The following is a 26,335-nucleotide window of genomic DNA, read 5'->3' on the forward strand; positions in this document are numbered from 1 at the left end:
ACATGCTTCTTTTAACATGCTGCAGTCACATTTCCATGGAAATACTACATTCTTAAATATTTCTTATCTTCCTGTATACCTTCACAGTACTCATGAGCCCAAAGTTTGGGTACCTCAAGATTCAGGCCTTATCACAGTGATGCTAAGGAAGTCAGCCCAGCTTTTAAACCAACATTAACAGTCAAATGGATACAAGCATTTGGCACAGAGGTTTGGATTGCTTATAAATAGCAGAGTGCCTGGGTTTGGGGCCCAGCTCCACCCTGCCTCCGAGTTTCCTGCAGACCCTGGGAGGCAACAGTGATGGCTCAAGTAACTGGGCTCCTGCCACCTCCCAGCTTCAATCCTGGCCCAGCCTTGGCCATTGTGGGCATTTGGGGAGTGAACTAGCAAATGGAGTCTCTCCCCCCAACTTCATCTGTCTCTGCCTTTCAAAACAATTTATAAATGAAAACAGTAAGGGGCACCACCCTTATATGCTTCAGCCCTAGAGAGGGACTGGCAATAGTGGCATTATGTCTGTATGCCTGTTGGTAACCCAAAGTGGGTCCCAGCCTGGCCTTCCTGTGTAGTTGGATTCCAAGTGCCAGCCCATACCACAGTTAGGAGCTCCTTGACTAGAGCTCTGTTTTCACTTAAGATCTTCCTCCAAGTCAAGGGGTTCATACCTTCCATTAAAACTGCAGGAGACCTTAAGTCCTCAAATACACAGGTACATAGTGTGGGGTCACCAGTATGTCCCATGCAGGAGACGAGGGATTTTATGTCTTCTGTTAGGGTTTGTGGGTGGAAAGAAGAAAACAAAGGAATGGAGAAGCCAGTGGGATAGGGGAAGGAAATCACTTTCATTTTAGAAAAGCTGACAACTTGAAATGTATCAAGTCCGTAAGGATTTGGCCTAAGTGGCTTTATGAAATTTACCAAAGGAACTAAAGGCTGGAATGTGCACTGACAAGCAGTAGAGACATGGCACCCACAGAGTGATGACGCACGGAAACTGAGCAACCAGAGACAGAGAGGAGCAGTGGCTTATAATCCCCATGGAAATTATCAGAAATTGAAGAGGCTTCATAGTTCATGGAACAGGGATTGGAATGAAGTGTAATTATTCAAGAGCATCTGGAGTGCACGGATGCGTAGAGAAATATAGATGCACAGATAAGGAAAATAAATCGATTCTATAAATACATGAAAACTATCAGCATATTAACATTGATTCTTATCACAGAGAACGAGTCATTTTCTTCTTTGTAACTTCCTATATTTTCTGAATTTACTTTGTTGCTTATCAAAGCCAATTATTTTTAAAGATGGACAAAATGAAATATAAGAAAACGAGGGCAGGACAGAGAAGATAATGCCAGGAATAAGGTCATATCCCCAAAGTCATACCCTAATGCCTGGATTAAAAGTTATTAAGAACTTGGTATTGCCCATCCTCCCAGGAAAGGGAAACATAGCCGGTTAATCAACTCCATGTCCAGAATGAAAAATTAAATGGACAGCTGTTCATGAATGGAAGCCTTCCAAGGGTGGCACATTTGAGATGTCCACATCAGAGTGTTGCCCCAAGTCCCAACTGCTCTGCTTCTGATCCAGCTTCCTGCTAATGTACCTGGGAGGCAGATGATGACCCAAGTAAATGAGTCCCTGCTGCCCACATGGGAGACGCCAATGGACTTTGACTTCTGTTTTTTGCCGGGCCCATCCCTGGCTGGTGCAGGCATTTGGAGAGTGAACTAGCAAATGGAAGACTTTTTTCAGTCAGTCTCTCTCAAATCTTTTTTTTAAAGGCATTCCTGCTACAGATTCTCTTTCCATGTGTTTTCTTAATGACAATGGCTTCAACAACCTCCTGAGCAAGACCTATTTCCCTCCCTGAAGGCTGATGGCCTCACATCATAGAACATCTTGGTGGAAGCTCTCAAGTGAAGGGCCAAAATGAAGGTGCTGTGCCACGCCATTTTTTTTTTAAGATTTTATTTATTTGACATGTAGAGTTACAGACAGTGAGAGAGACAGAGAAAGGCTTCCGTTGGTTCACTCCCCAAATGGCCGCAACAGCTGGAGCTACACCTATCCAAAGCCAGAAGTCAGGTGCTTCTTCCCTGTCTCCCATGCAGGTCCAGGGGCCTATGCACTTGGACCATCCTCCACTGCCTTCCTGGGCCACAGCAGAGAGCTGGACTGGAAGAGGAGCAACCAGGACTAGAACCGGTGCCCATATGGGATGCCCACACCACAGGCGGAGGATTAACCTAGTGCACCACGGCGCCAGCCCCACCTACACACCATTCTTTACAAATCAGACCCTGGCCAGCTGTGGGTTTGCAGAAGTCTGAGTATTATACTGCATGAGTGTCACATTCCTTTCTTGAGTGTCCACAAGCTAGGTGGAAGCTTTTGTCCCAATTACAAAGTAGCTGTTCTGAGTTCTCCATCGATTTTGGAGCCTGGCTTTAAGGACTAGCTGAGCAAGGAAGAGGCTCATAGTCTCCTTTGAATGAGGAGGAGCCTAACAGCTGCATGTGCTTCAATAGAAGGTGAATCCACTCTTTCCCGACTGTAGGGCAAGGCGAGCACAAGATGCAATCCCCTACCCAGCCCCAGATTATAGTGAGAACCAACTCCATCTCAGCCCCCTTTCGTTTAAAATACCAAAGAAATACACAGTCAAAACTGCAAACCTGTGATGACACCTGGCAGCCAGACCATCGTGTAGGTCTCAAAGAAATTTCCTCCAGTTTCAACTCATAGGAAGCCAAAATGAGAATCATAACCAACAGTGGATTCTGAGTCGTGCTTTGCTACCTAAAGATGGAAAGGAGCCTCAAAGAGGACGAAGTGGTTCTGTCTTTGCTAGGGCCTGCTCCGGAAGGGCCATGCTTACTCAAGAAATTGGCCAGTTGTCCACTTCTATCTCCAGGGAGAGGAAATGTTGTTAAGAAAAACCTCTATGGGGGCCAGCACCGTGGCTCACTTGGCTAATCCTCTGCCTGCGGCGCTGGCATCCCATATGGGCACTGGGTTCTAGTCCCGGTTGCTCCTCTTCCAGTCCAGCTCTCTGCTGTGGCCCAGGAAGGCAGTGGAGGATGGCCCAGGTACTTGGGCCCTGCACCTGCATGGGAGACCAGGAGGAAGCACCTGGCTCCTGGCTTCGGATCGGCGCAGCACCAGCCATAGCAGCTATTTGGGGGGTAAACCAATGGAAGGAAGACCTTTCTGTCTCTCTCACTAACTTTACCTGTCAAATAAATTAAAAAAAAAAAAAAAAAACTATGGGAGGAAGTATGGCAAGGTAAATTGTGTTGAGATTCATGCTGAGGATTTTCACTTTCATGGCCCCCATCTGTTTGAGAGAGGCAGCCCCACCGTTAGCTGAATTGTTCAAGACCAGATAAAGCAGATACCTATCATGCACCACTTCAGATATTCTCTTCTCTGTGGCTGTGGTGGTCATTTGCAAGCAGATTTGTACAGATTTCACAAACAGAAAATCCACGATGCCTCCACTCTGACTCTGTCTCTTGCTTCTTGCCCCAGAGTTTTGGATGTTTTGTTCCCACTTGCCCTCAGGGACCCACTTAGCACCCACTCATGTGTGCACCACCCAGTAACATGGAGGAGTCAACAGTTCGTGGTGCAACCTTTGACCAACAAGAGACTGGAGCCTGTTGACAAATGCTTCCTCCTTTCCTGTGAAGACAGTCCTGACTATGTTTCATGAAACTTTTCAAATGGTCCTTGAACGAGCAAACAGACCCTTCCAGAAGTAGCCAATTCTACAGCACGGCTTGCAATGCCTCCCTTCTCCTTCCCAGTTTTATAGCTCCCATCATCACTGCTCCCTGGCTTCACAGTTCTAAAGAAACATCATCGCAGACTTAGCTCTTAGGGGGTACTAGCTGGGAAACTAGGCTTAAACTACAGACAATATCCCATCCTCCAGCTGTTAATGCCAACACTCACAGAGGGCCACCAGCTGTCCAGTTAAGCTTCTAATCCAGGGACAAAAATGCGAAGTGGCTCTGGTGGATAGAGGTTTACTCATATTCTAGGTTCATCGTTTGTGTCATACTGTTAATTTGCTACACACATTTGGGAATAGGAATTCTGATACCCCATGTTTTTGTTGAAAGTAGCTGGTAAGTCTGCCCAATCAACAGTGAAAAGGATGATAAGGGGTCCTTTATAGGACCCGCCTGTGGGCCCTGGGACAGCAGGGTAGCTGGCCAGTGGAGTGAGGGATTATCTTGAGCCAGGATCCATGCATATAGTCAGGAGCCTGCTCCAGGTTTTATTCCTGGCCTACCTTTGGCAGGACGTGGCTCCCGACAAAGCATGTGGGCAGCTAGTGCCCATGGAGGAAACTGTGTCAGGAAAATATGGTGATGGGTTAAGGGGGGTGTTCCAGCCAGTGTTAAATGCAGATACTAATCTCTTCATGCTGATGAAGCTCATTGTGCTAGTTCCCTGTACCAGCTGTGGTTCAGCCCTCTCCCTAATACCCCTCACCCCGCCTCCCACAAGGCTGTCTGGTTTCTAAACACAGAGAAAAAGGACCAGCGAAAATCGGCATCCCTTTCCTACTTCCTCTGGCTCCTCCACGGGACTCTGGCAGCTTCCAACTCTGAGCAAGCTCAGAGCTGCCCTTGGAAGGGTGAACAAGCAGGAAGACATCCCAGACACATGAAAAGACACGGGAGTTCAAAAGCAGAGGTTCACTTTGATAAATCAGAGAAAGCGCCTGCCTATGAATTCAAGTCCCTGCCAAGAGAAGGGAGACATTTTACAGTAAATACAAATGCAGAAAAATGCTAGGCCTGGTAACTGAAACTAAGAACTTTTGGTGTTTGCTGTTATATCCAACAAAACAAATTGCTGACAAGTCTAATCACGATCAAACACAAATACTCTAAATTAGAAAACACATCAGGGATATAATCGTGAATGATGAAATTACACAGCATTATAAAAAGTGTACTGTGAAGCACTCTAGTAAATTTTAAAATCTTGATCAAATCGATGTTTTTGGAAATGTATGAATGTTAGCAAAATTGGCTTAAGAAATAGAAAATCTAAGTAGACCAATTATCAGAGGAAAATAATTTTAAGTTGTTAATCTTCCCTAGGAGATAGAAGATATTTTCATGGGTGACCTTGTTCAAACTTTCAAGCCAAAAAAATTCTTATGCAGTATATACTATTCCAAAGCAATGCAAATAAGAGAAAACATCACAATTCATATGAAGTCCCACAGGCTAACTTCTGTTGGATTCTATTGGATGTAATGGATTCACTGAGCTCAGCTCTAGATCCATGAATGAGGACATAGACTCATCCCCCTAATAAACACATCAGAGATTTTGCATATGTGTTTTAAAAACATCACAATTACAATTTAAATGAAGGCTCACAATTACCACAATAAGTGACATTTGCCTAAAACCCCAAACCTATTAAGAACAAGAGAAGTCATTAAAGGCACAGGTTATAATGTCAGTATGCAAAATAAATGACTTCTCTATTCATATTTGTAGAATAAATTAGGGAGTCTCATGACTGTAACATCGATTATATGTTAAGAAACGAAATAGGAAAGTAAAATGGTATTACCACCAGCAGCACAAAATTAAGAAACCTATGGATCAACTTAACAAATGTGCAAAACACTGTTATAGAACTCTGAGAACCTAAAAGTCAGGAATGAAGAGATGCACAAGACGAGAAGCATCACCATAGCTAAAATGCCAATTCTACCAAAAATTAAAACAATACATTTAAAGCAATGTTAATCAAAGTCCATGAGTCCTTAGTAGGTAATTTGAAAAAAAAAATCATTTTGAAGATTATCTGAAGAAATAAATATGTAAGAATAACCAAACAATTTGCAAATAAGCCATGTAATACCACTTCAGGAGTGTATTATGATCAATTCCTTGGGATTTCTTGTCACATCAGGTATTAAGAAGACAAGTTTCACATTTACCAAGGCACAATTTGGATAAAAGTGGTTTGATATGATTTAATATCCATTGCTCCAAGACAAGAGAAAATGAGAGGGAAAATTGTCTTATAAATCACCAAAGCCTTGTTGGTTGGGTTTAGTTCAATTCAGTGCAATTCATTGTATCCAGGATATCTGTTAATGTTAGTGTTTAAGATTGAAAGTATTCAAATTATTGTTTAATTTTTAAGTGCACAAGTGATATATGAATACATTATCCCTGTAGAATGATCATAACAGGGGCAAGCCTTTGGTCTGGTGGCTAAGAGGCCAGCTGGGATGCCTCCATCCCATTTCAGAGGACTTCTATTTGAGTCCCAGCTGTACTCCTGATAACGAGCACCCTGGGAGACAGCAGGTGATAGCTCAAGCAACTGGATACTTAACACCCACATGGGAGACCTAGATTGAGTCCCTGGCTCTCAGCTTCAACTGGGCTCAGCCCCAGCTGTTATATTTGGGGAATGAGCCAGGAGATAAGAGCTCTATCTCTCTCCTCAAATAGATTTCATAAAATACAATAGTCAGAATATTACTATAAAAGTTAGGCAACCACCATCCCTAGTCCTAGCCCCTACTCCTGGTTCTCTCACGTCTCTCAACAATCACACAGGCAGACAGGCACTAGGGCACTACTCTGAATGTTAAAAATCAAAGGCAACAAATGGCTTTACCTGGTTGAAGATGGAGGTAAACAGAGACAACTTAACTCTCATCTCCCTTGTTGGTCCCTGGATGAGAATGATGGGTGAAGCTTCTCCCAGGACTTATACCATATCTCACCAGTCAGTTAGTTCCAGCAGGATCTGTCAAAAATAAGAAGCTGGGTAAGTATTTTCCTGGGAGGGGAACCCATTTGTCTCTTTGAAAGCAGCTGGAGAGAGAAATCAGCCATCAGTAAGGGCTCCAGGTGGGGCCCCCGGGGACACTGGGGCAGCTCTAGCATCCAGTTCCCCAGAGATGACCGAGGCAGCCCCTGGGACGTGGAGCAGGCAGAAGCTAAGCACCCGCCGAGAGGCTCCATGTGTTGCAACAGACTGAGGTTGCTTCCGAGGGGAAGTGTGTTCAGACAACTCATGTCCTGCCTGTCAGAATCACAAAACCAAGATGTCCTGCAAAGCCACCTAGTATACACTAACAATTTTTCTTTACCTGCACCACTAGAGAAGATTCACAACCCCAAATATGACGAGAAATTTATAAATACCAGTTTATTTGAAAAAATACTAAAAACCACATTTTTAGTCAATGTAGCAGGGTTTATTTCTTAGTAATCCCAACCAGAAAATTCTGGAAGAAACATTTTTGTCTTTGAAGAGTGTGCTTCAGGATACTCCCTGGATCTGAAGCAAGAGGCCTTGTCACCTAGCAAAGTCCCAACTCCCAAAATAATCACAACTCTGACAAGCCCTGCTCAGCTGGTCCAAACACCAGCATTACTTACTTGTTCCTGAAGCAGGAAAAGAGGCTGTAGTTTTTCCACACTCAAGTGGAGAACCAACCAAACAGAAAATTCTCAGAAACCCCATGTAGGCTCTGGTAAGGGAAAGCCCTAAGAGTCCAGGCCTGCCCTCAGGGGAAGACAGAGGGAGAGGCCTCTGTCTAGAGCCTAGCAAGTGATCACAGCAGCTGTGGGATAAGGGGTTGAGACATTTTATATGAAAAATAGTATCCCTAAGGGTCACAGGAAGAGAAGCAAACACACATGGTGTAAAGCATATTGTCACCGTGGCCTCGGCCCTGCAAGCTGACACAGCCCTTCGGCAGGAACACCCAACACGCATGCCCCGTCAAAGCTCCCCCGGATGCCATCTTCCAACTTCTGAAGAGCTGGCCCCAGAGCAGAGACTCACAGCCCTAACGCTTCAAGAGCTCTCCTACTGAGGAGTTCAGGCCCCCGCCTGGCAGGAAGCCTCCTTTTGCAGATTTCCGAATTCTCAGCCAGCCCATACAATATTGCTTTAAATGTTCTGACAAATGCAGTTGACCTCCTAGCTGACTCCATTCAAAAAAAATCACGGAGCACATCCCTCTTTGAAGGGTTTCTGCTTTATGCTTTCCGTAGAGGAAAGAGTTGGTGGGTATATCCCACCAAAGGGTGCTCGTAAGGCCCGCCCAAGTCACAGGAAGAGTGCTGTTATCTGTGTGTACCTGGAAGGGGTATCAGTCCGTGTGACACTTCCCCAGCCCTTGTGGCAGGACAGCTCCCTGAACAGAGGGTCTGTCAGCCATCCCCCTGGATTGGGGGTAGCTGCTAGTGTGGCTTGTTGGTCTTAAAAGGCAGAGTTACTTATGGGGTTTAAGAACATGCAGCACCTTGCGTCAGGTGTGGAGGAAATGGCAATGGCAATACTGCAACAACTCGAGAGTGCAACTCGAGGGGAGGAGAATCAGCACTGGGGAGGCTGAACTGTGGCTCCCATAAGCATCCTAGTTTAAGGAATGAAAAGATTCACCCTACAGAGGCAGTCAGGTGGGAGGCATGGCAGCCTCTAGATTTCTACATGTTGGTCAAGTTGGTCACTCCCACTGTCCCTGCCAAAGGACTTACTGGTTGTCACCCAGACAAAGCAAAATTAATGAAACACGCAAGAATAAAAATTGTAAATGGAGACTCTGGGTCTCAGTTACTTCATCTAAAGTCAGGGATGATAATTTCTGTTTCATCAGGTTGTAGAAAGTATCAAACCGTATAACAACCATAAAGATGTCTTTGGACATTAGGAATGCTTTGCAAATGTAAAATACTATGGTTAGTAGATGATCAGAATTAAGGAGACAGGAAAGGCTCCACAAGATCATAGCCTCCCTCCATTTCATGTGTGGGAAAACAGATTTCAGAGAATTATCCAAGAAGAAAAAAATATGTATGAAATATGCTTATTACCTAATACAATAAAATGAGTCAAAGAACCAGGGACAAGGTCCCCAGGCCTTAGTCACCTTGGCATCAATTTTCTGATTTGAGTTTCCAGCTCCTTGCTCTGTGTACTCAGATTGTGCCTCCATGGCCAAGGCAACAGAGAGAAGCAGCAACAGAGCATAGCGGCCGAGAGATTCTGCAAAGATACACCGCAGTTGAGGCCTCAGCCTCTGGCAGTCGCTGGGTCTTCTAGTCTCCTTTTTATTGCTGCTGGAACTATTACATCCAATCACGTCAAATTGCCATTTTTCTAGGTCAGAATGGCCAGGCAACACAGTTTCAAGTGATTTATCCTAATCAAATATGGCTCAGCAGGTCATGTAAGTCCACTTCTTCACCCCATCCGGCAGTCTGACCCTGATCTTTGGATCACCTTCAGGTATGTCATCCATCTCGTCCCTTAGGGCAAATACTTCCCCAGAGTCTCCTCAGTGCTCAAAGAGGCCCCTGCTGGCAGCCCTCCAAATGTGCGTTAGACATGCCAATATTGTCAGGCACCTTTCTGCTTCCCCTCATCTTATTTCATCCACCCACAGTTCTGTGAAGGCAGAACAGGTATAGCCCTGGGCCATAGAAAGGACCAGTAAGCCAGGAGACCAGGGCTCTGCCACTGCCTTGCTGTGTGGCCTGGGATCACGTCCTCTCCTCTCTGGCCCTCAGAGTCCTCATTCTAGAAATGAGGCCATGTGATGAGATTGGTAGTACCCAATCTTCACTGCTCATCACAATGCAGATACCCAGGCCTCCTCCAGTGCCTCTTGTTGAGCAGGTCTGGGCAGAGGCCTGGGGTTCAGCAGCTTTTAACTCCCCTTGGTTGTTCTAGTGTGGAGCTTGCTTGAAAACCACTTGGCTGGATGATCCAAAGGCCCAGGTCTGAAAATGTACCACATCTCAGCAAGGAAAGCAAATCCTTGTGAGGCTCCAGGGCCAGGGCAGAAAAGGGGGCAGAGCTCCTAGAAATGGGTCTGGACTCATTAGGCCCTCTTCAATGGCAGGTCTGCAGAGCCCCAGTTGCCCACCCCCTGCTGTTACAAGCTGCCTGGGTTCGATCCAGGCTGGTGGGAAGGCCATTTAGTTTGGAATAAGATTTCTTCTAGGTGCCTCTCTGAGAAGCCTTCTTTTCAGATCCAGGGAAATGGGGCTCTTTACTTCATTAGCAAGTTCTCGCCCTGCCCACGGAGCCACACCTCTGTTCTCATTCCCTCTGCCACCTGGGTCGCTTCAGCCGAGATGACGAGGGAACGGGTGGAGACACGACCTGGGAGCTCTTACATGATGCCATTTCGGGCCGGTATGGGATTCAGAGGATGCATGAGCGGCTGAGATCACAGGAACTCAATGGCACACTTAAGGAAATGGCTCCGAGGCTCGCAGACATGGCGACTCCAGTTTGTGCCTCTTTGAGGAGCCGCATGCCTTTGGTGCTATGGGGAAGCCAAGGTGTTATTAGACTGCTGGGGCTCTGGCCTCCCCGGATTGATGTCTCACATCTTGAACTAAAAACAACCTTTTCGAGGGGTAAGAAAGCACACTTTTAACAAAATAGCTGTAGACGGAGAGAAATGAGAGATGGTATTTGTCTAATGCATATTTTATAAGCCCACAAACTCTCAGAGCCCGAAAGAGTGCTCGTTGGTCATCTCGTTTGTACCTGATGCATTGGAGAGAGGCCGCCTTCCTGAAGTGCCATAAATCACAGGGTGCTGCTGTCCCAGGTGTTAAGCAGCGGAGAGGCTTTGTGCGTGAGTCTGTTTCCAAAGCCAGGCATTGCTCTGGCACATGGTGTAAGCAGCCCGACTTCTGGAACCAGCCCTAGCCCCTTTCACGAGTTTGCCTAGTTGTTTGATTTTTAACCCAAAACCCGGAGAAATCTGGATCCTGATAAGGATCATTAAGAAGTAAGGACGATTCTGAGTAACATCTTTCAACAATTAGACCAGCAAAAGGTCTGCAAGGAAGGGCTATTTGCTGATGTCATAGAGGTCACCAAGTCAAATCCCACATGTGAAAAGAAAAATAAAGTGGCTTTGTGTTGGAGTCCACGGTGTGGTTCACAATACACCAGGCTGTGACCTCTTCTCACGATCTCTTCCCCAGGATCCACCACACGGAGCTATCTGGACTTCCCACATGCACCATCCCACCGCCTGATCTCTACCCATTGGGCTCACCAGCCAGAACACCCTCTTTCCTCCTCACTTCCCCCACCAACCCCACTTCTTAGCCAGGCACTTGGCTAACCAACACAGTGCCCCAAAACTCAGCCTACTCCTCCAGTATTCATTGAATACCCATACATGACAGAAAAACCATCACAGATGGTCCCATCTTCACTGTGTGAGAGAGGTGGACCCACAACAAAATGACAGTACAATTGCTTGTAAAGTTATCCCAGAGATATGTGCTTGGAAGCAGAGATCTGTGGGCCAGGAGAACATATGAGGAGGATTCAGCCTGCTGGAACAAGGAAGGCTTTTCAGACAAAGGGATGACCAAGCTGGAAACCAGAAGAAGCCAAGAACGGGTGTGAAAAGGCCATTTGGGAATTGTGAGGAGACCTTGTTCCCCCTATGCCAGACAATATGTAGGGTGACTGCCTGTCTTGGCTTCCCTGGGGGTCCCCCATTTATGCTTGTTGTTCAGATTTCAGCATTTGTCCAGAGGTGTCCCTGTTTGGGTTACAAATTGCATGGTCACTTTATAAATGATGCTGTTATCACACTTTATTGTGTGTACACAGTCCCCTGCCAAACAGTGCTACCCATAGATGCATGTACATGCGCACACACACGCGTACACCTGCATTTGGCCAGGAATGGGCATCATTCTTGTCGCTCCCCCTCTTCGTGGAGGAACGACACTAAACCCTGCCTAGGCTTCATATCCGAGTCACGGCACCATTATGTCGCTCCCCCTCTTCGTGGAGGAACGACACTAAACCCTGCCTAGGCTTCATATCCGAGTCACGGCACCATTATGTCGCTCCCCCTCTTCGTGGAGGAACGATACTAAACCCTGCGCTGTTCTTTCGTCTGCTCGGCCCTCCCCGGGTTTGCTGCTGGTTCTTCCCGGGTTGGCTACCGACCCTTCCACCTCCGTGGAAGGGCGGTTCCCCCTGCCACATTCCCCACTTCCACAGGGGAGCGGCACACCGCCGGCCGGCTCTCTCGGGGGCTGCACAGGTGTTCCGCTTAGATGTTCCCCTTAGATGTTCCTGGTGCATGCCGTCTCTCTCCTCCTTTATAGTCCTCTTCCACCAATCCTAACTCGGCTGCCCACACGCCGAGTACGCTGCTCTCCTCCAATCAGGAGCAAGTCCTACAGTTTATTGGCTGAACTGGAGGCAGCTGTGTAGAAACTGTTTTCTCCTCTCCCAGCGCCATATTGTGGGAGAGCAGATGCATAGAATAAGTCTTAATTCCAGTAACAGTCTAGTCCGGGTTGCTCCCCACAATTCTTGTAGCTCAGAATTCAACTCTCACTCATGCTTTGCTGCCCAGCACTTGGCACAGCACTGGCATTGGCAGGTGTTGGGTGGATGTCTTCTGAACAAGTGAACGAATGATGCAAGGGGAAAGGCCTCCCAAGCCCCCACCTCACCACTTTCTTGTTTTGTGACTTTGCCACACTCCAAAGTGTTTTTGGTGCATATTTTCTGTTTGTTCAAGGGCCGAGAGATCGGAAATGTATTTTTTCCACAATCTGACTTGGCCCGAGAAGTTGGAAAAAGCATCAACTCATTAGAGGCTATTTGAATAGAAATTATAGGCTTGTTCCTTAAGTGAGGACTTGAGGACACTTCATAAGACAATTACTGCTAAATATCTGAAAAGAAACACCCTTATGGGCTTCTCAAAGCCCATCTCAGGTCAAACTAACCTAAATTCCTCTCAATACAATTAGAACTTCAATAAGAATAAAAGAAACAACAAGCTTCTAGCTCACCAGGACCTCAACAGAATGATAAACACCACTCTGGAAGGACTGAGAGGGGGCACAGGGTAGCACAGAATATTCTGGAAGGCAGCATCAACTGTGTGGAGAACAAACATACCCACGCTTTGATCCGGAATGATCAGCTGGCCTCCCATACAGAAGAATATGTTGGGAAACCCGTACTGCCCTGCCACTCGGGGCTTACTGTACCCCTTTCTGCCCTGGCTGGTTCCACTGAGGACAAGAACAGCCATGTGTTCCGGTCCAGTTTGAGCTTCCAGGCCTTCACAGACACAGCTCCCCCTGCTTCTTTCTACACATTTTTCTCGATTCCTCTGGGATGCTTTCCCATTGCCTCCAAGCCCCGTGATCATCTCTTGTCCGAGTCCTGGTATCATCTCCAGAAGTCAAACAAGGAACAAAAACATCACGTGGCAGGGGAGCAACAGCACTCATTGGTGGGCTGCCTGACCCACTTCCAGGGGGCACCCTTCACCTCTGTAATAGGTAACTAGATGGTACCCCCACCACGATAAGGCATTCAAGTACTTCCTGTTTGCTTTCAGAAAAAAATAGATCAAATACACTCCTGGCCTGGCTGCTCAAACCCTTGCAGCTCTATCTTTTCTCTTGCTCCCTCCCCGTTGGCTCTGAAACTTAGGAATCAATGGGGTCTCCCTAATATCCCTGTTTCTAGCCCTTGACACAGGCAACAAAAGATAAACTCATCAAAAGAAGAATGGGAAGAGGTAATGAATCAAGTTGTTGATCCAACCCCAGGAGGAGGCAGCCCCAAAATTGAGTGCAATTTGGGACTGCTCCTCAATTTGTTTCTTAGAGAAATAAAAGGTAGGCGCCAGTGTTGTGGCGTAGCAGAGTAAGCCACTACCTGTAGAGCCCTCATCCCATATGGACACTGTTTCACATCCCAGCTGCTCCGCTTCCAATCCAGCTCCTTGCTGATGCAGTAGGGAAAGCAGCAGAGGGTGGCCCAAGTGCTTGGGCCCTTTTTCCCGTGTTGGAAACCCGGAAGAAGCTCCTGGCTTCATCTTGGCCCAGCCTGGGCTGTTGCAGATATTTGAAGAGTATATCAGTAGGCAGAAATTTTTCACTCTCCCTCTCTCTGTAACTTGTCTTTTCCAAATAAATAAATCTCTTTAAAAAGGTGACCAGAAGGTGGTGATGCTGGAGTCTTGCCTATACCTCGACCGTAAGCACACTTGCTCATTGAAATATTCAGGAAAGGCAATATAAGTTGTGTGGACAGAAGCTTCTTTTAAAACAACTCCCCTTCCACAGTGTAGATCTTTAGGTGACCTCTAGAGATGGGAAATCAGAGGCAACCCTCACCTTTTCCGTAGGTGTCCCCAGGAACAATAATGTTGCTACTGCCTTGGAGGGCACCTGTTCTGCAGACCCTCTCACCCACCTCTCCTCAGAGCCTTGAGTCCAGATACAGTGGAACAGTTGGATAGGTCTTCTTGGCACGGGCTGGAATTTCCAAAGGGAGAAAGAATGCTGATGGCAGTAGGGATCTGGAAGATTGAGTGATGATGGGGAGGGGAGATGGACGAGGATGGCTTCCTTCTAACTATCTTGCTGTCTTAGACCAGGCAGGGGCCCCCCACTCTCCTCTACCACAGACACCAACAGAGAAATGAAGGATTCCAGGGAGCACAATTTAGAGACAGCTAACCAGAATAATCCCTGGGGGCACTCCAGCTCTAACATTCTGTAAGCTTAACATGGAAAAATATTCAGCTACAATCATTGGCACGGTTAGGCAGTGGCTTAGCAATTCCTTTTTATAAAATTACTGTCTCTCTAAAGTGCAAAATGTCTACTCAGGAGCTCTGATTCATTCGTAAGATAAGCTGATCTTTAAATCTTACAATGGCTCTTATCCCAAAAAAATAACTATTTCCAAAAAGAAAAATAGGTCTTTCTGAGCAGTGTGCCTCTCTAACTTCACATCAGTGGGTGGAGGCCACTATAGTGCAAAGATACTCTGGAACCCTAAGCCCCCTCCCACCCGGATCAAGGTCATAAGGCCCTGTTGTCTGGGAGTGGGTCTATCATGATTGGGACTAATGTTTTGTGTCATGAGACATCCCATCTACAATGTCCACTCATATTTAAGGTCTCTCTACTGCCATGAGGCTCAGCAAGTGAACCTGTATGGTCTCATGACCTATATCATGCTTCTTCTCCTGATCCCAGGCACCAGACTGATTTTTGATCTTGCCCCAAAACGATCCCTAAATCTGATGCAATATTGACCCTTTTCTCTCCAACCATTCTGTAAATTCACTTCCTTTGCCATATGAATCACTGCAAAGTAAGACAAAGATTTTGGTTGATACTGCTGTATTTCCAGATGCCAGGAAAGGAACTGGCTCTAAATGGATGCTAAGTAGATGCTAATTGAATACATGAAGGAAAAATTAAATGAATGAATGAGTATATAGACAGGTTCAAGATAAAAATGGCTCAGTCTAATCTACTAACTGGCTGATTTTTCAAAGACATGGGGCCAAGGAGATCAAGGTGTCCATTTGCTCGTGTCCTATTCCAGGAGCGCAAAGCTCTCCTCCAAATGTCTTATTAATGTTCCTGTCTGAGATCTTAACTGTGCAGTGGGCAGCTCCTCCCCAGCTAAATGACCGGCAATTGAAAACTAATGAGGTGAGAAACACTTCTGTTGTCTGAGTCCATTCATGCCCGCAGCTGAGGCTGTCACACCTCTGCTATTCTAGGAAGGATTCCCAGGGGTCTCCCAATGAGCAGGGGCAGTTAAGTTGGAGAAAGAGCAGGTATCCTGGTTTGGAAAGACCAAATTCTCTCCTCACTTGCCACTGATCCAACTGTGTTATGGTCATTCTCCCAGCAGTCAAGACAGATGCTCTGTACCACAGTTCCAGCTGCATTTCATAACCATCCATGACATTTTCAAAAACACAGATGGGCAGGTCCCACCCCAGAGCCATTAAATCAGAACCTCTAGACACAGTCCCAGAAATCTGGATTTTCCACATGCGCTCAGTAAATGATTGCAACCAATACAGTTATTCTCAGGGCCCAAGCTCTAATTCAGGGATTAGCACACCATGGTCTGAGAGCCCCCTCCAGCCCATGACTGGGCCTGGGGCACACCCCATTCATTCCCATAGTCTATGGCTGCTTTCACTCTACCTTGGCGGTGATGACTCATCCCAAAAGAAACGTTCTAATCACAAAGTCCTGAATATTTACCATCTGGCCCTTGACAGGAAAAATTGCCAGCTGTCACTAGAATTTACTGGTGGCTTCCGCAAGTAACTAGAGAAAGTTACAAACACTGGCCTAGTTTTTTTCAAGACGGGGGAGCACATTGTTCCTGACCACTGTATGAGAAGATCCTGGAGTCACTCTGTTCCAAGATTGCTTCAGAAATACACAGTGCATTGCCGGGGCACGAGGGAGAACACCAGCAAGGTAAGAGGAGGCCAAGAGCCATCCAGGAGTGAGGATCCTATTCTCCCCAGCTTGAGTACTAGGAAGGTAGGTATCAGGGTGGACACATGGATGAGCTTAGCTTCTTGTTTGTAGATGTCCGTGTCCCCTGCCCCTCTTTAGTCCCCTCTGATGGTCTCAAACAGGTATAGAAGGGGAAGAGAGGAGCTCAGGCTAAGACACAGCTCTTCAGAGTTCCTAATGCTCTAAAACATAAAAAATAAGCAGATAGAGTAAATGAACTTGAAACATGGCTGGGACCCCCAGGGTGTCAGGGGGAGAGCAGCCATGCGGGCCAACTGTGGTGCCTGCCATCTGCTTTGTCAGTCACTCTCTAGGGCCTGGAAAGACAGGTCACACAGACACTTTCCTCCTGCCCTGTGCTCAGAAGTGGACAGGGCCTGGCAGAGCCCATGCAGAGCATAGACGGACCCAGAGTGCCCGGCTGGCTGGACCTGTGTGAGCTCCGGGCTGCCCTGTTATCAGGCCTGCTCTGTCTGCACCGAGTCTGGCTTCTGTTGGTCCTTCTGTGCCTACTGGGGTACGCCACCCCAGATGTCCAGAAGCAAGCTGCAGTCGGTGCCCAGAGTCTAAGCAGATTTGCATTACTTCAAAATGACTTGAAACGCACATGCGCACATCAATCAGGGTAATCTGTTCAGCTGGCAAAGGCAACGAGGCCTCGGGAAGATTCCAGATCAAACAGATCCACCAGGAGCTAAACAATCTGGGAGTTTTATTTGGAAATAGATGCTTGTGCCAGAAAGTTTGGGCAATGTAGCTTCCCACAAACAGGAGACACTGGTCACTCATATTCAACAACATTCTCTGCAATGCTGTACCACTCCCAGGGAGAACTGTGGCTCGATTCTGATGGGGGTATCAAAATACATTGTTTATACATATGCAAAATCCAGAATATGACTCCGAGGCACTTCATCTCTTGCTTCCCCCTCCCCTGCTCCCTAGAATCTGGTTTATCAGCAATCCCTGTGAAGATCTGAAAACCACCCTAACTGTTGAATGTCCCTCGACTTTCCTCCCACATTCACAGGGCACCTGCCTGGGTTTTGCAGTGTTCACTGTCACAATAATCTCATGGAAGTGGTTAGGGCAATAGTTAGCTAGAGACTAGACCCCTGCAAGCAAAGCAGGGATGAATTCTCTTGATTCTTTTCCCTTCTGGCCTCATTCCCCCATTTCCTGTGGTGTTTCCTGGAGCCACCACTGGAATGAACTACTGCACCCAGTTTCTTGTCTGAGTCCACTCCTGCAGAAACCCATCAAGGAATGCACTTGCCTCCCTTCCTGTTCATACAGACACAGCTCCAAAGGGGTCAGCTGACGGCGCCTGCATTTTAGGGCTTGAGGGAGAATCAAGGCTGTGCCATTTGAATCCTCCAGCCGGAGATGACCTGCAAGGACTTGGGCAGCAGCCAGAGCCAGGTGGCCAGTCTCCTTGGTGGTGTGGAGACAGGATCAGCGCATCTCTCAGCACCTTGTAAATAATCTCGAAGCCTTGATGTGGAAGGCATTTGCGGCAGCTAGCGAGCTGTTTTTCTCCCATTTAGTTCTCACCAAGGGGCATCCATGCGGGGCTTTTCTCTGCCTAGTTGAGCCAATGTTTCTCAACAGGGAGCACTATTTTCATAAATTTGTGTTTTTGGATCACCCACAGCTCCTGGCCCCGAGTTTGGCATGGCAGAAACAGCCAGGAGGCTCCTCTCCACAGCTCGGTCACAGATGTAGCAGTCCCAGCTGCTGCTCCTGCTCCAGACTTCACCCTTCTCTTTTTCTCCTCCAGGAGTCACAGCCAACATCAGCTTCCCTTTCTCCATTCCGTGCCTCCATGGCTTCCCCTAGAAGTTCCCTGTGCAGTTAATTATTTGGTTGTTCCCAGACAGAGTCCTCCCCGAGGAATACTCCCCAGCCTGCTGTGTGTCAGGCATCACGGTAAGTGCTGGGAAAAGACGATGGGGTGAATGGTCCAAGGGGGAGACAGCCCAACACAGAGGGAGCAAGGCTCAGCCCTGAGGGGGACTGGAACCCAGACTTGTTGAGTTCAAAGCTGGTCTCTGCCTCTTCCAAGCTGTGTGATCTTGTGCAAGTTACTTAAGCTTTCTGGGTGTCAATTCTAAAAGATGAAACTAAGGGGATATAAACCAAAAGGCTTGAAACAACGCCTGCCCAACAGCAAGTGTTTATAAACACTGTGTGCCCTTTAGGGGAGAGCACATGCCCAGAACAAGCAGAAGGACCCCAGGCAGCAGCTCTGCTGAAGGGCAGGAAACGGGGTCCTCAAGAGACTTCCCTCACACACAGAGGGCAGATGCTAAAGTTCTGTGATGACAAAGGGGCATCACTGAAATGCCACCCCAGCAGTGACAATACTCGGGCACCCCGCCTTGCAGGTCTCAGAAATACATGGGACCAGGCCATGGGAGTGATGACAATGCTTGCTGGGCATGAAGATGGGGCTCGGAGCCGTGCAGTGTGGGCAAAGGTCATGAAGCTATCTGTCTACAGGCAGGTGCACGAACACTGAGGTATCTGAGCTATAGAGAGAGAGGAGCGCAGTGCAGAGAGTGCCGGCCTGACCTCCGGGCACCCCCATCGGCTCGCAGAGGGGTATTATCTCAGCCCATCTCAGAGCCAGCCTCCATCTTCCTTTCTGTATGGCGAGCTCAGCCACCGTGCCCCCGGGTTTCCCTAGAGCTCCGAAACCTCTGGCAGAGTCTCAAAGCCCAGTGGGATGGGCGCGCCTGGGGAAAGCCTGGACCTCCTGGCCCACCGTTCCCAAGGATGCTGACTGCTAGGCGGTGACCAGCAACCTGCCTTTTCAACACGTTTCCCAGGAATGTACCTTGAGAACCGCAGCACTATGGAGGGGGCAACTTTGTTATTTGGGGGTTTGTGGCTCTCGTTAGGTACAGGGGGCCAATTCCTTAAAATGCTGTAGTTCATGGGGAAGCAGCTTCTGGTTCCCTTTAAGGGGTCTGTGTATGAAACTTGCCTTTAGGCTGGCAGAAGTTACTAGGGTGCCAAGAAAAGGTGTTAATAATTAGGATTAAAAACAGGAAGCGGAGCCCATGCAAAATTTCCTTTTGCCTTAGCAATCCAAGCCCATATTTCCCCAAGTAGAGGACAAGGGGCATGGGGAGGAGAGCCCAGAATTACTTGCACAAGATCACACCTACTTCCTGGCAGCAGCTTCAACACACGGTGTCCCCTGTGTGCCCTGGGGGTTGGTGTCATCATCTTGTGTTTGAGTCCAACAAGCTCAGGATCTAATTCAAAGCCATGGAGCTACTGGATGTTCCAGTTACATTTTGCCAAGTAACAAGCTGCCTAAAACTTCGTGGCATTTTATTATGCTCATTACTCTGTGAGTCAGCAATTAAGACAGGGCAGAGGGAGGGTGGCTGATCTGTTCTTCTTAATGTCTAGGGATTTTGATGGGAAGAGCAGAAGGCTGGGGGGTGACTCAGTGGCCAGTATTTCTGCAGATATCTTGACTCACATGCCTGGTGATGGATGCTGGCTGTCACTAGAGACCTCAGCTGGACAGTCATCAAGGACACCTACACGTGGAGTCTCCTGAGCTCCCTCATGACAAAGAAGCCTTGTATTCTTACATTCTGAACAGGGCACAAAATGTGAGTATTCCAACAGAACCAGGGGGAACTTGTGTCCCCTTTAATGTCCAAGCCTTGGAAGCCACATAGCACTACTTCCATCCTATACTACTTGTCAACCGGTCACTAAGATCAAGCAGACTCAGAGACAGGAGACACAGAGGAACACCAGACTATTGGCAGGCGGGATGTGAAACACATACAATGACAGAGCCAGATACTGAGCCAACCTCTGGGCTCCCTCCTAGATTCAGGAGGAATCGACTTTCCCCATACAAAAAACATCATCTTAGTCTCATGATGAACTCTACCAGTCAGGGTTCTTCCTGTGCCTATTGTCAACCTTCTTCAGGGCCTGCCAAACCTCCACCCTCTAAGCCTTGACCTGTGAAACCCAGTGGGTGAACCAGAAAACCCAACTCTTGTCATGCTCTTCTCCTAAGCCAAGTCAGAGAAATCCCAAAATCCTCATCCCTACCCTACAGTCTACAGGGCAGAGCCTGAACTATCACATGCCTGCAGCAGAAGGCCAAGATCAGGGAGGTGGTGTTGTGTATCAGGGAAAGGACTGAATACAGAGTCAACAAGTACAGCATGAAGCCTGCCTCTCTCAATGCAAAAAGACAATAGCCATAGGTTTATGGGGCTGCAAAGGCCCAGTGACACCCACAAAGATGGCTGGCAAATCTCCCAGCAGAACCTTCTAGGGTAACTGCTTTGTTACAGCCCCAAGTTTCAGGATCTTTTCCTTGTTACTCAACTAAAAGGTGTGAACATCCCTTGGGACTGGACTCCTATACACAAAGCCTACAATAAACTAATGAATAACCCCAGTGCCAACACTTACATTCACTGTGAGATATGCAACGGTACCATCAGCCTTTATCTATCCAGAGAATCTGCACAGGTTCTGTGACCATAGGCTAGATGCAAGTGAGGCTGGCTATGTGATCAGCATGAGTGACCAGCTGGATGGAAAAGGCCTGGTATCTATCTCCCGAGGAGGCACTGGACTCGGGAGCCCCCAAGAGCAATCCCCCCACCCAGGTGTGGGACATGTCCTCAGCCAACCTGGAGTCCTCAGCTCCCTACTCGCTAGGATTGGGGCTGAGCCTGGCCCCTTGCCCTTAGTTAATAACAGTATCTTTTAAACATTGCAGCATTACCCAGTGAGCTGTTTGAACAACGCTTTGTCCACTTCTGGCCTGAATGACATCATGTTTTTAAAGCAACTTCACATGCAGGATGTTGCATACTTAAGGCAAACTGTCATGGGGCTCTCTTGACTTCTAACAAGCTATTTGTCCACACTAAGCTTCCCTTTCCTCACTGGAGAAACTTGGCAGGGTGGCTGCAAGAATTAACTTCATGGCATAGTGCAGTGTCTGACTCAGAGCTGGCAATTCTATGTGACACAATGACAGTATCAGGTGTCCTGGATCATCTAGGGCAAGGCTGAGCCCTTGCTGGCATGGCAACTACAGAGGAGACAAGGAACTGCCTCAGAGAGAACTAAGTCCCTTGAGTCCCTCAAGCATGCTTCTGTGGCTGCAGGCAGAGCCAGTAGTTCCAACACATACACTCCATTCCTGTCCCCCATGCACACACACACATACACTTTCATGTGACAGCCTGTTTGATGCATGCACATAAACGGCAGTGTTCTTCCTCAGCCTAACAAAACAAATTGATCAAGAGTCAATACAGGTCCTAATTACAGGCTCTGCACTGCAAGATTGATGGTGGGAGATGAAGAGGGAAGAACAGCTCTTGATGGGCGCCTGTAATGAGGTGTCACCAGTCCCCACTGTAAGTCGTTTATAAACATGGTCTCATGTCTGCAGCTGTCAGCATTCCCACCAGAACCTAATGAGCTGCTCCCTGCTGCCCGGGGGTGCATGTCAGCAGCTGATCATGTTTTCTGCTGCCTGATGGTTGGCGAGTTTCATCTACAAATGTCCTAGTTCACTCAGGAAATGGATTTTCCCAAAGCTCCTGGCAGGGCTGTGTGTTGATGTTTCCACCTGTGCCTCTTGGCCCCCAGGAAGTGCCACTGCTGTATCCTCACTTGCAGTCTCTTTGCTCAGCCTGGGTGGTCACAGGAGAGAACTGTCACCAGGCCTGGAGTTTGAGTCCTGAGATAATACGATTTAAGACGGGAGATCTGGCATGGGACTGTTGAGGTCTGAATCCTGGCTCTGCTATTCACAAGCTATGGGACCTCAATGTCAGTTTTCTCACCCATAAACTGGGATCAATATCAGCACTGTAGGAGACCTTTCCACTGCTCCCAGCACCCCGGCTCACTCCAGCTGAAGCAAATAAGCACGCAAGGACTGAAGTGACCCCGGGATGAGAGATCTAGATACAACTGAAAGCTTTTGCTTGACCAATAGACAATGAGCGTTGGCTTATTTTAATGTACAGACCGATGTATTCATTTTGTCCAATCCAGGATGCAAGTTGTAATTCTTAGCCTAATCACCATGAACCTTCCTTTCCTAGCACATGCGAATCCCCTGACAGTTCCCCCCTCTGGGAACCACTCCATACAGTTCCTCCCCAGCATGTGTTTCTTAGCTGTCAAATGAGTAAACTCTGTACTCACTCTGCCAGTCATAGTGATGCTGTTAGTCTTTCCTTTAACAGCACCTTCATTAACAAGTCTTCCCCACCTCTGCTCTCTGGCAGGCAGAATCATGCCCTCTGAGATGCCCATGCCCTATCCTTGGAGTCTGTGCAAATGTTAGGTTACACAGCAAAAGAGAATTAAGGAGGCAGGTGGGATAAACTTGCTACTCATCTGACCTTAACAGACTATCCTGAAAGATCCAGGTGGACAGGCTAATCACAGCATCTTTACAAGAGGGAGAGAGAAGGAAACCAGAGATGGCACTATGAGAATAGTCAGCTGACATGGCCGGCTTTAAAGGTGGAAAGGGGCATTGAGCCAAGAAATGTAGGTAGCCCCTTGAAGCTGGAATACACAAGAAGTGGATTAGCCTCCAGAGCTTCCAGAGTGAAGGCAGCACGAACAACACCTTAACTTTAACCCACTGAGACCGACATAGACTTCTCTTCTAGAATTGTAATATAATAAGTCTGTTTTTTCAAGGTAGCTGGTCTATGGTGATTTATCACAGCAGCAGGAGATAAATAGAAGCACCTCTTTCCTCAGGTTTCTGTGAGAATTAAAGAAATTCTAACAAGTAAAAAGCTTAGACCATGTCCATAAAATCATAGGTATTCAATTAATATTATTATGACTATGAATGTCATCAACACATCTGTACAGAACGTCTTCTATTCTTGTGTGCATTCCCAAAACTCACCTCTGACCAACAGAGCTGCAGGAAAGCAACTGACTTTACCGAGTGCTTATTATAACCAGACGTTGTGCCAAGTACTATGCCCTTGGTGCGTCCTGTGTTCTCTTAGTCGGTGGGTGTCTGGAACTACATTCTCTGGAAACAAGAGCCAGTCTGGGCCCAGATGAGCAGCCCTTTGGGGCATCTGAAAAAGTATCACCAGTTGCAAGCTCCCACTCCTTTTCCAAACACAAGCATAAAGAAAACACAGCAAATCACCTGCCAAGAGAATGGAGCTGCCCTCAGAGCCCAGTCTGCCGCACATGAGGGTCCAAGCACTTGGCTCTTCCCTCCCTTTGGGAATCTTCTATCTGGCTTCTCATCCCTGGTCAGATCCATTGTGACCTCCTCCATTGTGGACCAAGACAATGCCTGTTCACTCCACATCCCAGTGCCTGGCTCTGGCATGTGGGTCTGTGCAAGCTACTGTTGCATAAAGGAGGTATGAGATTACAAATTATTCTTTTATGCTGCTTTGGAAAGCAGGCAGTGTCTACATCAATGCTGAGATTAGCAGGCAGCCTTCTTTCCATTTGTCTCGTCTCACCAAGCTCCCAGATCTATCCATTGTAGTCAGACACTATTTCTCCAACAAGCCACTGCTGGAGTTTGAAGCAAATCTCATTAAACTTCATAATTGTAAGTAAACCAATTTTCTAACATCACCAAAAGATAGTAAAACTAGCTTGTGTATTGGTAAGCATAAAGCCAAGTTATCACTGTAATAACAAATTAATCCTGAAGTCTTAGTGGCTTACCACAGCAGATGTATATTTCTAACTTGCATTTCATATCTACAGTAGTTCAGCAAGCATGCTCTGCTCCATACAGTCACCCAGGGAGCCAGGTCAATGAAGACTCCACTCTGAGCTGCATGATCTGGAAAATGTGACTTCTTGGGTCACCACAGAAAGGAAAGTGAGCACATGGAGAACACACCTCTGTTGTTCTATACTGTGATCCAGAATTAATTTTTGCTTTCCATATATAGCCCATGAACTAGAAATTGTTGCATGTCTTACATAATTGCAATGGAATTGGGAAATTAACTCAACCTATGTGTCCATCAGGAGAAAGAAGAGAACCTGGAGTATCTACTTGAGGAATCTAATTAAGGTCCCTGCCTGAATGGAATTTGTAATATGGAGCAGGGATTACTGGACTGTTGGATGTAGAAACATCAGCTGGGGTTTTTGTTTAAAAATTCAGATTCCTCATTCACTCCTACACAGGCTGTGACTTTGAAGGACTTGGGAAAGCCACAGCATTTGTATTTTCTGCACATTCCCAGATGATGCAAGTGGTCCACGGAGCACACTCTAGGAAGCAGTTCTGGTGGATACAGCCAGGAGACGATCCGTTTCCATCCAACAAGAGAACCCTGCTCTGTCACATATGGTCTGACCCTTGAGTCCTCTCTGAGGGAATATGCCTTCATTTGAATCTCCCTAAAAGGCTGTGAGATTTAGTTCACCGTCATAGAAGCCTGTACTTGGATGGGCTGGTCACACTGCCACTACAGAGTGTTCTCAATGAGTTAATGTAGCCTAAGGCTTGAATGCTCTATTATGGAGACAACTACAGCCATGTGGGGTTGCCTGTCTTCAAGGAGATGCCCAAGGCCACACCATGGACATTTCAGTAAGTCATTGGGCTATGGTACTAGACAGAACAAACTCTGTAGCACATGCTGCTGTGAGCTGGAAAAGAACCCAACATTGAGTGGAGCTGAAAACACTAACTATAGGTCTGGTCAACAAGTGGGGTGATCATCCACAGAAGGGGTGCAATTTGTGAAGAAACATTTAACTTAGCAGCTGGTATGAAGGTGCTCCTTCTGTGCCAAAGAAAAGCACATCAGGTGTTGTATTGAGCAGGATTGCAAGGATCATTCAGAAGACAGAAATGATTCTGAATTTTGTTTTAAAGTGGGGGTTTGGAGGAGCAGAGCTGAGGAAAGCCTGAATGAAAGGTGTATGGAAAGAGAATCCTAGCAGGCTAAAGAAGCTGTTCTTCCACATGGTATGCAGTAGAACAATCACTTTGGTCTAAGTTCCAGGAAAATCTTCATTGATGACTAATGCTTGGGAAAATGGGTTCTCTTTAGAAGGTTTATGTCAAGAGTGAAAAACCAAAGGACAGTAAATCATTGCCCCAGCTCTACCTTGGATCATTCTACACTTTAGAGGCTCTCAGCTTTCTCAATGACCTTTGAAGAACTGCTGGACCTGCATGAGCAGTGGAAGAGGCGAGAACACCTGGGGAAACCACAAAGCAGCACCAATGCCTGGTAGGACTGCAAGCAACAGGAATCACCAGCAGAGGATTGAGCCAGTGAGGCTTGATGCTACATGCAGGTGAGACAGCACCTAGGAGGTCCCCAAATAATCGGGGTAGGGCAAGCTTCTGTAATAGGGAGTGGAGCTAGTACATAAGCAGAAGCACCCAGAAGTCAGGGCAATTTGTGATATGCTACTAACCTGTTTGCCATGAAAAATTTATTAGTATTAGTTGGTACTATGTGGACCTACTGTGTTGTCTTGCTGTAAGCATTCTACATATATGCATTTATCACCACAACAGCCATGTTTGTTGGTATATTAATGCTCCCTTTGGAGACAAAGCTGAACAGTTTGCTTGAGTTTTACAGAGCCTGCAATGGCAGAGCCAGGACTTGAACTTAGGCTACATGTCTTCAAAGTCTGTATTCTAGACTGTTGCCCTATGGTGCCGGCGCTGTGGTGTATCAGGTAAAGCCACTGTCTGCAATGCCAGGATCCCCTATGGGTGCTGGTTTGAGTCTCGGCTGATCCACTTCCAATCCAGCTCTCTGATATGGCCTGGGAACACAGTAGAAGATGGCCAAGTCCTTGGGCCCCTGCATTCATGTGGGAAGACCCAGAGGAAGCTCCTGGCTTCAGATCGGTGCAGCTACAGCCATTGTGGCCAGTTGGTGAGTGAACCAGTGGATAGA

At 47.2% G+C, this 26,335-nt stretch overlaps 1 long non-coding RNA gene across 6 annotated transcripts in view; it reads right to left on the reverse strand.

Moving 5' to 3' along the window:
• LOC127491113 (uncharacterized) overlaps positions 1 to 26,335 on the reverse strand; it is a 90,156-nt gene that overhangs the window by 32,542 nt on the left and 31,279 nt on the right. For all 6 annotated transcript variants that reach the window (XR_016216579.1, XR_011379887.2, XR_016216580.1 and 3 more), the window contains exon 2: positions 6,682 to 6,813. This is a non-coding gene — a long non-coding RNA (uncharacterized LOC127491113). The remainder of the gene's footprint in view (positions 1 to 6,681; positions 6,814 to 26,335) is intronic.

Source organism: Oryctolagus cuniculus, chromosome 11, assembly GCF_051225735.1.
Source record: "Oryctolagus cuniculus isolate XC-2025 breed Fujian yellow rabbit chromosome 11, ASM5122573v1, whole genome shotgun sequence".
Classification (NCBI taxonomy): domain Eukaryota; kingdom Metazoa; phylum Chordata; class Mammalia; order Lagomorpha; family Leporidae; genus Oryctolagus; species Oryctolagus cuniculus.